The 11320-nt window shown below is 38.7% G+C and overlaps 1 long non-coding RNA gene across 1 annotated transcript; it reads right to left on the bottom strand.

The window, feature by feature from the left end:
* Nucleotides 1-1615: 1615 nt before the first annotated feature.
* LOC138981656 (uncharacterized) lies at nt 1616-10031 on the bottom strand. Its single transcript, XR_011460684.1, has 3 exons — nt 9794-10031; nt 9037-9168; nt 1616-3072 (listed from the first exon to the last, which is right to left on the bottom strand). It is a non-coding gene; the product is annotated as an uncharacterized lncRNA (long non-coding RNA).
* Between the last annotated feature and the right edge of the window lie 1289 nt (nt 10032-11320).

Consider the following 11320-nt stretch of genomic DNA (forward strand, 5'->3'; position numbering starts at 1 on the left):
GACCATCCCGCCACTTGGACACATACCCAGGGCGGGGATGTAGCTCAGTCGGTAGCGCGCTGGATTTGTATCCAGTTGGCCGCTGTCAGCGTGAGTTCGTCCCCACGTTCGGCGAGAGATTTATTTCTCAGTCAACTTTGTGTGCAGACTCTCCTCGGTGTCCGAACACCCCCGTGTGTACACGCAAGCACAAGACCAAGTGCGCACGAAAAAGATCCTGTAATCCATGTCGGAGTTCGGTGGGTTATAGAAACACGAAAATACCCAGCATGCTTCCCCCGAAAACGGCGTATGGCTGCCTAAATGGCGGGGTAAAAAATGGTCATACACGTAAAATTCCACTCGTGCAAAAAAAAAACCACGAGTATATGTGGGAGTTTCAGCCCACGAACGCAGAAGAAGAAGAAGAAGAAGGACACATACCCCAAAATCAACATCCTGACTGCTTCCCGTACAGAGTTGGATTTAATTCTAATTAATGAATGTCTTATATAAAGATACAAGTCAATCAATTTCATGAAATCTACCAGTGGCTTTCAAATAGAAAAATAAATCCATAAAAAACACTATTCTGCACAGTAAGCAAGCAGTCAGATTATTGATTCTTGGTATGTGTCCAAGTGGAGCCTGGCCAGATCTGGCTCATCCATTTACACGGCAATGGCTGTGCCTTGAATGAGAAATTCTGGTGTTCTGAAGACAAAGTGTTGCCAATAGTAACTGTTGTGTGGTGGTGTCTTACTCTGCTGTTCGGGCTCCTGATTTGGCCTATATGGTCCGCTGGACCCCAAAAGCAACAACTAACTAATTAACTAACCCTGCTGCATGTTCTATCAAAGACCATCTCGCCCCTTGGTTTCTGAATATACAAGAAATATAGAGCACAGATTCGTTTGTGACCCCTTTGAGGACGGAACAGTTTGATACCTGGTACACTGTATACTCTTTTTTTGTGTGGTTGTAAACTCGTTTTAAGAAACACACAAGAGACTTGTCAAGAGGTGACAAAATATTTGTCTCGAAAATGGTTCACAACACCCACAAAAACGCATAAACGCGCACAGACACGTACAAACATACTCACACACAAATACACATGCCCCATGGTGTGTGTGTATGCGCGTGATTGTGCGTGCGTGCGTCTAAGCTCACGCGCTTATCTTTCGGTCTGATTGTTTTGTCTTTCTATTTGTGCGTAAGGAAGTATTTGCATTCTCCAACAGGGGTGGGACTTTTCCGCGAATCCGCGGATTTCCGCGGACACAACTTACGAATTCCGCTGGAGTAATCTATTTTTCCGCGTCCCATTTCATCACAGTATCTATAACTTGTTGACTGAATGATATGGAGAGAAGTGAAGATGGAGCAGAACACTGGAGGCTTGAGAGTTAAATTGTGCTGACTGAAAACTCCTGATAACTAATAGTAATTTTGAGCTTCAATGCATTGGGGCGTCACTTGGATCATACTATTGCCAGTATTGGATTATGGATACATGGTTCATTACGTTAGTATGCACCATTACATTGTTACCATGGTTGTGTGAAAGTGTGTTTTTTGTTTGGTAGGGTTGTTGTTGTTGGTTTTGTTTTTTTGGGGGGTGGGGAGTGTGGAAAATGTCTTTTTTACCCGAGTTAAATTTTAGTCTCAGAATGCACCAGATTGCACAGATTTTAATGTACCATTTAAAAAAAATTCGGGGGAGCATGCCCCCGAACCCCCCTTGTAAAAAGGGATTTCCTCTTTTTTCATCACAAGAGCCCACCCCTGAAATATTTAGAGGTTTTATACTTGTCTCTTCTTTTTGCGATACAAGCGAACACACACAACAACCACAAACTTTAGAGGTGCCAACTGTACATTGACTAAAGGTTTGCAATAACTGGATACTTTTGGAATATAGTGAAATAAACAATGAGCTTTACAAAATAGGAAGAAAAGGCGATTGAAGGTGAGTTTTCTTACTATTTATTTTGAACTTTTGTGTGTCGAATTACATAAGTCGGTGACATAGGATTTTCGTTTATCATGGAAGCTTGATAGGCTACCTTTTACACACAAACACTGTAAGTTTTCATACCTTCAGGATAAAAACTTGTCATACCTCCTCAATTAATTGTTATTGTGGGATTTTCGGCACCAGGTGTGCACGAGAAAGTTACCCAAAGGGTGGAAACGAAGCGCTGGAAATGCGTTTGTTATTTAAACCGGCGGCCCCGCGGCTGGTTCCCATCTAGTTGGTAACCTTCTCGTGTACATCATCCCAGGAGGTGCAATGCATTCAACTCTACGTGATGTGGCACTCTGGTATGAAGGATGGCGGACAGGGAAAAAAGACACAGAACAACAAAGTTGCATCTCCTTTTATTGCTGATCGATTTTATCCATACATATAGCTTTTCACTGATGATCATGCACGTTTGAATTTGCAACCATCATATACTTAATAGTTTGCGTTAGTATTTCACCAGAACCAATAAACAAGAATCCGTAATTATCGCTCCACCACCCCGCTTCAAATATGTTATCAGTAATTAAAACTGATTTATATAATTATAACTGAGAAGAAAAAAAGTCAAAACATATGACTCTTAACTCTGTACAGAAAATTTGGGAAGATCTGTCACTTTGATTTTACCAAAGTATTGTATTGCCTGCTAAAATAAAATCTAAGACTGTACAATCTAAGATATTGGCAGTTCGACCACTACTTTCACGACAAAGGGCACGTCATTCGGTTGGACGATTCAACATAAGCAACTAGTCTACGCTTGATTTAACTACATGTATGTGGTATTGTTCTTTGCAAACATTCGAATTAGGTCGTTCAAACCAACTAATCTACGCCTATACATGTATTCTAAAACCGATGGAACCAACGGCAACCGCGGGTTCGGTTACATTCCACAGCTGACACTGTCCTGTGTCCTCGATGTAGGTGACGGCTTGGCACGTGCTCCCGTTTTGCGAGACACAGGTCATCGCGCAGGAAACAAGACTTTGGGTCGTCACACTGGTCAGCTCATTGGTGGCGTCATCTGCGAAGCAACCTCTTTGGGTTGGGCAAAACATCTGTAATTACAAAAAAATGGGTTGGATTTGTTCTGTTGTTGTTTGTTGTTGTTGTTGTTGTTGTTGTTGTTGTTGTTGTTGTTTGTTGTTGTTGTTGTTGTTGTTGTTGTTGTTGTTGTGCCATCATCATCATCATCATCATCATCATCATCATCATCATCATCATCATCATCATCATCATCATCATCATCATTATCATCGTCGTCGTCATCATCACCATAATCTTCTCCTTTTTCCCCTTCATCTTCTTTCTTCTTCTCCTGCTTCTTCTTCTCCTGCTTCTTCTTCTCCTCCTTCTCCTCCTTCTCCTTCTTCTTCTTCTTCTTCTTCTATACGTACTATCCGTCATAGAAAAAAACTAGGCAGATGCGTTTGAGGGCAGATCTTTCTGATGAGGCCGTTTATTGTAAAACCAGTTATATGACTGAAAAGGCCATTCATTCGCCTATAGATCTACTACCTTATATTCAGAAAACAGAGTGGGTTTACATGAGGTAGTGTCTATACAGTGGAACCTACAACACAGACACCCCCGAAAATCAAAATCGCGAAATCAAGGTTACCGCGTTTAACATTGACAAAAAATCAGAACTGCTAAAACAGTGTGAAGGGTTGATAACTGAGGCCAAAGCTGTACTTAAACAAATAAAATCTGGATCGGCCCCGGGGGTTGATGGTATTACTGTAGAATTTGTGTAAGTGTTTTGGAACCGCATCAGAACATTGTAAATCGCGCCTTTAATGCAAGTTTTGACGATGGAAACTTGTCTTCCACGCAGCGCAAAGCTGTCATTACCCTAATACACAAGGGAAAAGATTTGCCTAAAAATGAGTTGAAAAATTGGAGACCCATTTCCCTTACAAACAGCGATTATAAACTGATAGCCAAGTGTTTGGCAAAAAGGTTAGGAAGCGTTAATGGTGATATTGTTCAGAAAGATCAAGTCGGATATATTAAAGGCAGAAAAGTGTCTACCATAGGTTAATTGATGATGTAATCGAACAGTCACACGAGTTAAACCAACCTGGTCTATTGGTCGTAATTGACTGTGTCCAAGCGTACGATAGTATTTCAAATAGTTTATTATAAAAACCTTTCAAAAATTCGGGTTTGGGCCAGAATTTGTTCAATGGGTGAATGTGTTAATGAACGACACGGTTAGCTCTGTGCAGTATTGTGGATGGTTGTCTGATATTTTTTATGTGAAAGCCGGGATTCGTCAAGGGTGCCCGTTTTCATGTTTGGCCTTTGTACTGGCACAATTGAATTGTTGGCATCAAAAATAGACAGAGTTGACGTATTAGAGGAATCTCGTTATGGAATAACGTTGACATTGCAACCGTTATTAAAATTGCTCTGTATGCAGACGATATCACCTTTTTTTTAAAGGATGAAATTGATATGTATTATGCACTTGAAATAATGAATGACTTTTCTAGCTTTTCAGGTTTACGGATGCATAAGAGAAAGTCTGAGGCGATGTGATTGGGTAGAAGGAAACATTGTGATGAAACATTTTATAATTTTGTTTGGAAGAAAAAGTTGAAGATTTTGGGTGTATATTTTTGTAATGATAAGAGTGCTTCTTTGGTAGAAGATAATTGGATTGGAAGGATAAGGAATATTAAGCGATTGATTTGCGCATGGGAGAAGCGAAATCTGAGCATTTTAGGGAAAATATGTATTGTGAAACCGTTTTTAATTTCACAATGTGTGTACATCATGCAAGCGTTTGTATTACCTGACCGTGTTTTGAATGAAGTAAATACCTTATTGTTTAGATTTTTGTGGCAAAGAACAGATTGTAATCGGAAGGCCTTTGGAAAGGTGAAAAGAAACGTTTTATGTTTTGAAATTGAAAAAGGTGGCCTAAAAATGATCGATATTAGGCAAATGCAATTTTTTTTTATTACAATGGGTTTCACAATTGAGTACATCAAATGAAAATGATAATTGGAGTTTCACCCCAAAGATGATGTATTTGCGTTTTGGAAAGCATTTTGAATGGGTTTTTTTTATCGAATGTAAAAAGTGCAAGATTTAAAGGGTTAGACCTAGTGAAATCGCACTTTTGGAAAGCAGTGTTAAAGTATTGGCTGGATGATAACCACTATGATCGTGGTACAGTCGGACCGACTTTATTATGGAATAATGCATGCATGACGTATAGTGGCAAAGTTTTATTTGTTGAAAGTTGGATACAACAAGGTGTATTGGTATTAACTGATATTGTACGTTCGGGAGACATATTATCATATCAAGGTATATATGTGATTTGATTGGAAATTCGCCAAACCGAATTCTTGAATATAATGTTGTAAAAGCTAATGTATCAATATTTATGAGGGAAAATGTTGTAAATATGAGTGATGATGTTTGTATTACCTTTTCACTGTTTAACGGCAAAAATGTGTCAAGTGCCAAAGAATATGAAAGATTATTAATAAGAAAACAGATGTACCATGTTCCGGAGGATTTTGGAAGAGAATGTTTAATGTAGAAATTGATGAACGATTTTGAATAGTTGCCTATCAGTCTACATAAGAAACGAGATTAAGAGTTTTACACTGGAAAATTCTGCATATTTATCCGACCAACATTCTCCTGTGTAAAATGAAAGTAACAGAAACTAATAAATGTAATTATTGTTGTGATGTAATAGATTTCATTGAACACGCCCGGTTGTATACAGATTTTGGAAGTTTATTGAAGAATTTATTTTTCATACTTCAGAAAGTAAGATTGTTTTGAAAGTTAGTGATGTTTTATTTGGTATGAATTTTGTAATGTTGAAAAAGACAACTATTTATAAATTGAACCACATTATCTTGATTGGAAAGATGTGCGTTAGTATATATAAAAAATCAAATTTGTTTTTACCGTTGGAAAGTATTTTTAATAGGCAGTTACAGATAAGAAGCATTTTTGTGTGAATGCTCGAGGAACAAAGAAAAAACAAAAACACGTTTATAAGCTAAGCTTGTTGTACTCTTTAAAGTGTATTTAATTCATTGTATGCAACATTATTATTTGTAGTTATTTGTATAAAATATATTGTTTGGAAAAAAAAGAAAAAAAAGAACTGCTAAAACAAAGCATGTCCTGCACGTCAGTATAAAGAACAATCAAACCTGCATCCAAATCAGTCAATTTTGATTACATATCTTTTTTAACACTGACATAATGGCATGCTGAATGGTGATGGTGTCATTCCTCTGAGAAACCGTAAAAGGCGGTTTTTGAGGCCGTTTTAGTGAATAATGAGACAAAAACCGGTACATGTCAGTAACTCCTCAACACATTGATTGCCTTCAAACTTTCGGTGATTTGTGTTAACATATGTCGTAAAGTACAGACGGAATATTAAGTCATTTGAGACATTAGATCTGCTGTTATTTGTCATGCCAGAAAGAGTTCTTAAATTGACGGTAGGTCTTTGCTGACTCATCGGAAAAACAATAATTTGTTGTTATCTTCAAGAACAATAACAGATGCGGAACATACTCAAATTTCATGTACATATTTAATCAGACATGGGTTGTATGATGATTTCAACGCGAAAGTAGTCTTTAAGAAGTTGAAAGAGCATTTTCAAAGAATTTGCGTGTGCGTTTAAACAACTGCGATGTGAACAGCCATAGTTGAAAATGTTTTTAATTTAAGGGTAAATTGAAGCTTTCATTTTTCTTTGTGCAAGCTAATTTTAATTTTTTTTTCTGTTCAGTCGGACAGGGTACATCTTTATTTTTAAAACTCTTTCTGGCATGTCGCATAACAGCAGAACTAATATCTCAAATGACTTGAGATTCCGTGTGTAGTTTACGACATGTGTTCGCACAAATCACTGACAATGTGAAGGCAATGCGTTAAATGTACCGTTTGTTGTCTCATTACCCGTTAAAACGGCTTCAAAAACTGCCTTTTATGCCTTCTGAGATAATTGACACCTACACCGCTCACCATGCCATAGCGTCCATGTTAGACAAAATATGTGAACAAAACCAAAGACAGTTTTGGAAGCAGATTCGATTGTTCTGTCTATTGACATGCAAAACATGTTTCGGTTGAGTTACTCTGATTTTTTTGTCGATTTTAACGCGGGAACCTTGATTTTGCGAATTAAATTTTTTGGGGTGTCTGTGTGTCTGTGTGGGGGGTCATGTAAAGTCAATCTTGTTTTTTTTTTTAATACGGTAGGGGAATGAATGGTCTTTTTAGTCATATACTTGGTTTTACAATCAACAGACTCATCAGAAAGATCTGCCCTCAAAAGCATCTGCCTAGTATTTTTTTATGACGGGTAAGTATAAATGCAGTTATGATAATACAATACCATGCTCTCCTCACTGAATTTTCACTAGCAAGTATCAATCTTTTGTAAACTGACCCTCAGTCGATAAAATACACAGAGCCGCCTGTACTCCTGTTGTTGGAAGTTGCTGAACAGTTAGATATCCCTTTAAGATTTTCCAAACAAAGTGTCGCTGTCTTTGTGGAATTTTCAATAGCTTAATTAGAAAGTATCTTTAAAATTAATTAGTCTCAAGAGAAGCCATCATCCCGAGTAAGATGAAGTGTTTCTTCTTCAATCCTTCCGATCCATAGCATGATTTTTTTCTAAATATTGAATAGTTATCAAGGTTTTATGGTTCCTCTAGGAAGATGTTTGAAGTCCGAAAAAAACACTCTACTTGCTCGTTTTATCTATCGATCAAATAACCAAAGGGAAGTAAGCGCTCTTTATGCATACGACATGTGTAAAGGAGTAAGCGATAGTTATACGGATCCTGACTGACTATTGGGGTTTAACGTCCTCTTAGACCAGCTGGTCTATATTGGGACAGGTATTGGTAATACGTTGAAGATATGGTGTGATACTTTGATTCGAACAAGCCCGCTGTGGCTGTCTTCTTCGACACACCAGCATTGGGTTTGTCTCGTCAAAGTATCGAAATACGATCATGATAATCGGAGACGAGAGATGATGCATGCGTGTCTTCGTGTTTTCCAAGCCCTGAGACTTTCGCTGTGAACGTGGGATCTTTTTCGTGCGCATGTGTGCACACGGGGGTGTTCGGACACCGAAGAGAGTCTGCACAAAGTTGACTCCGATAAATAAATCTCTCGCCGAACGTGGGGATCGAACCCACGCTGATAGCGACCAACTGGCTACAAAGCCAGCGCGCTACCAACTGAGCTACGTCCCCGCCCATACGGATCCTAGGTAATTGAGACGCGCTTAGGGTTTAAGTTTTTTCTTAGTTCACCAAAGCCCGAGTGTACATGCAGTTTGTTCACATAGGCTAGTTATTCCAGACATTTCACACAAACGTTTGTTTTGTAGAGATTTTTACGATAAATAAGTAATTTTCATCAAACTGACGCACCTACTTAAACTTATTATTTTTCAGTCAATTCCTAAATCTTCTTGATTGTCGCAGACTGGTAACAGCTATGTTTCCTGACTGTAAGGCAATCTGACGTGGTTTTGTTAACGTTCTTTTGACATTACCAAGTAACAATGCTCTGAAAAGGGAAACAACTGCTGGCGTTGATTTGCATCAAGCTGTCTCGTGTGTTATGGGGGTCTTAATAAAAAATTTCCCGGCAGACAAGGGATGGACTGTTAGTTATACATGTAGTTCCAACATGCGACTCACCCATTTATAATCTGTCTATTGTTTGAACCTAAATCGCATGCAGACCGCTTTTTATTAATTTGTTTAAAAGAGTATCAAATAACCAAAGGGAAGTAATCGTTCTTTATGCATACAAAATGTGTAATGGAGTAAGCGAGAGTTGTACGGAACCTTTCTCCCGGCACCAGAGAGAATAACAAGCATTGAAATGAACAAGCGACTTTCATCCTCAAAACAAAAAAAAAGAGTATTTACATTCGTTTCTGCAATCTTTTGCCTTGCCTTCAAACATCACAGTAAAAATCAAAGTATCAGCATACTTACCTCAAATGTTTCATTTTGGGTTGCAGAGCACAGCAAGAAGGACACACAAGCAACAGCCACAAAGTAGATGCTACTCACGGTCATGTTGGCCAGTCAGTCGCTCTGGATGAGAGTGTGCTTGTGGATCAAGTTCTGAAACACCAAATTATATCTTGTTCGTTATATTGTGCCAGTCCCTGTGTGTGTGTGTGTGTGTGTGTGTGTGTGTGTGTGTGTGTGTGTGTGTGTGTGTGTGTGCGTGCGTGCGTGTCAAGTATGTGTGTGTGTTTGTGTGTGTGTGTGTGTGTGTGTATGTGTGTTTGTGTGTGTGTGTGTGTGTAAGGGAGAGAGAGTCGACAGTTTAATTTTATAGGCCTTGATCACCAGGGTGAAGCCAAAATCTACACACAAATATGCAGATACGCAGTAGCGTATATTTCGTGATTTATTAAGTCAACTTTATGCAATTGAACGAATACATTTTTGTATGTGATTACTTTAATGTGTTTAATAATCAGAAGAAAATCCTAACGCTTAAAAACGATCAAATTTTGACAGCAAAAAAACAAAAAATAAACAGAGCACACACACACACACACACGAACTTAAATGAAAGCAAAACACAAGAGAAAATGATGCAGCTGAACAACATTAAAAACAAAACAAAACAACAACAAAGCAACAAAACAAACATAAAAACTACTACACCCAAGGAAACAAGAAAAACATGTCCGCACATTGCATGAACAGAAATGAATATGCTAAAGTTCCAACTCACCTCGTTTCAGGGTTCTGATTAGACAAAGTTGTTTTACGTCACGGATACCTGGGTGAATCACACCTAAGACTGTGGCTTGTCTGCTACTCACACAGCAGACAGAAGACCATGTACGACACAAATAACTCGTGGTTTGTATGGATTACAAGCTTTTTAAAACGCTTCTTATTCACAGACACACAGAGACAGAAAGACAAAATCGTACAGATATATAGACATACAGGCACACTAATTAAGGCTTAATAATAATTAATACAATAAGGCGCGCGTGCACTTTAGGAATCTTGTTTTGAGCTGAACTGAGTTTTACCTCCGGGCCTTAAGTTTTAACATTCCAGTTGTTTGGTGTGGTCTATATGGATCCTGCATGCACGCTTGTAACTTTTGTTGGTGTAGACGCGATCACTCTAAAATTGTATTCAAAACGTTTACGCCATAAAAGGCGCTTGTGGAGTACACAAAGGCAGAACTGTTGTTGGTGTGCCCAAGTCTAGCTCCTCATATCACCTGCCTTTGTTTTGCACTGAATCGGAAGTTCAGGCAAGTCCAGTGTTTGGTAATAGATTCTCCAACCACTTATCGCTTGTGTTTACAGTTTCATACAGAAGATTTTTCACTCAGTTGATCTTTCTTTTAAGACCAGGTCTGGGTGGCCGAGTGGTAAACGCACTTGCGCTCGGAAGCGAGAGGTTGCGAGTTCGACCCTGGGTCAGGGCGTTAGCAATTTTCTCCCCCCTTTCCTAACCTAGGTGGTGGGTTCAAGTGCTAGTCTTTCGGATGAGACGAAAAACCGAGGTCCCTTCGTGTACACTACATTGGGGTGTGCACGTTAAAGATCCCACGATTGACAAAAGTGTCTTTCCTGGCAAAATTGGATAGGCATAGATAAAAATGTCCACCAAAATACCCGTGTGACTTGGAATAATAGGCCGTGAAAAGTAGGATATGCGCCGAAATGGCTGCGATCTGCTGGCCGATGTGAATGCGTGATGTATTGTGTAAAAAAAATTCCATCTCACACGGCATAAATAAATCCCTGCGCCTTGAATATGTGCGCGATATAAATTGCATAAAATAAAAAATAAAAAAATAAAAGAAATCCCTGCGCTTAGAACAGTACCCACGGAATACGCGCGATAATATCAGCCTCATATTGATTGAAGTAAGGGATTGATGCTATGCGTCTTAAGTATTGAGAATGAATACATATTTTGCTGTACCGACTTAACCCTTTTGTTTCAAAACACTGACAACACAGAAGAAAGAATCAGATTTGAAACGACTAACCACTTGTGTTTACAGTTTCATACATAAGCTTTGTCACTCTTGATATTTTTTTCACTGACCAGATTAGAATAAGGGATTGATGCTAGCGTCTTAAGTGTTGAAAGTGAATTCATATTTTGCTGTACCGACTTACCCCTTTTGTTTCAAAACACTGACAACACAGAAGAAAGAATCAGATTTGAGATACAAGTGTTGAGAGAGAATGCATATTTTGTTGTACCTATAGCCCTTTTTTCAAAA

Source organism: Littorina saxatilis, linkage group LG12 (genome assembly GCF_037325665.1).
Source record: "Littorina saxatilis isolate snail1 linkage group LG12, US_GU_Lsax_2.0, whole genome shotgun sequence".
NCBI lineage: Eukaryota > Metazoa > Mollusca > Gastropoda > Littorinimorpha > Littorinidae > Littorina > Littorina saxatilis.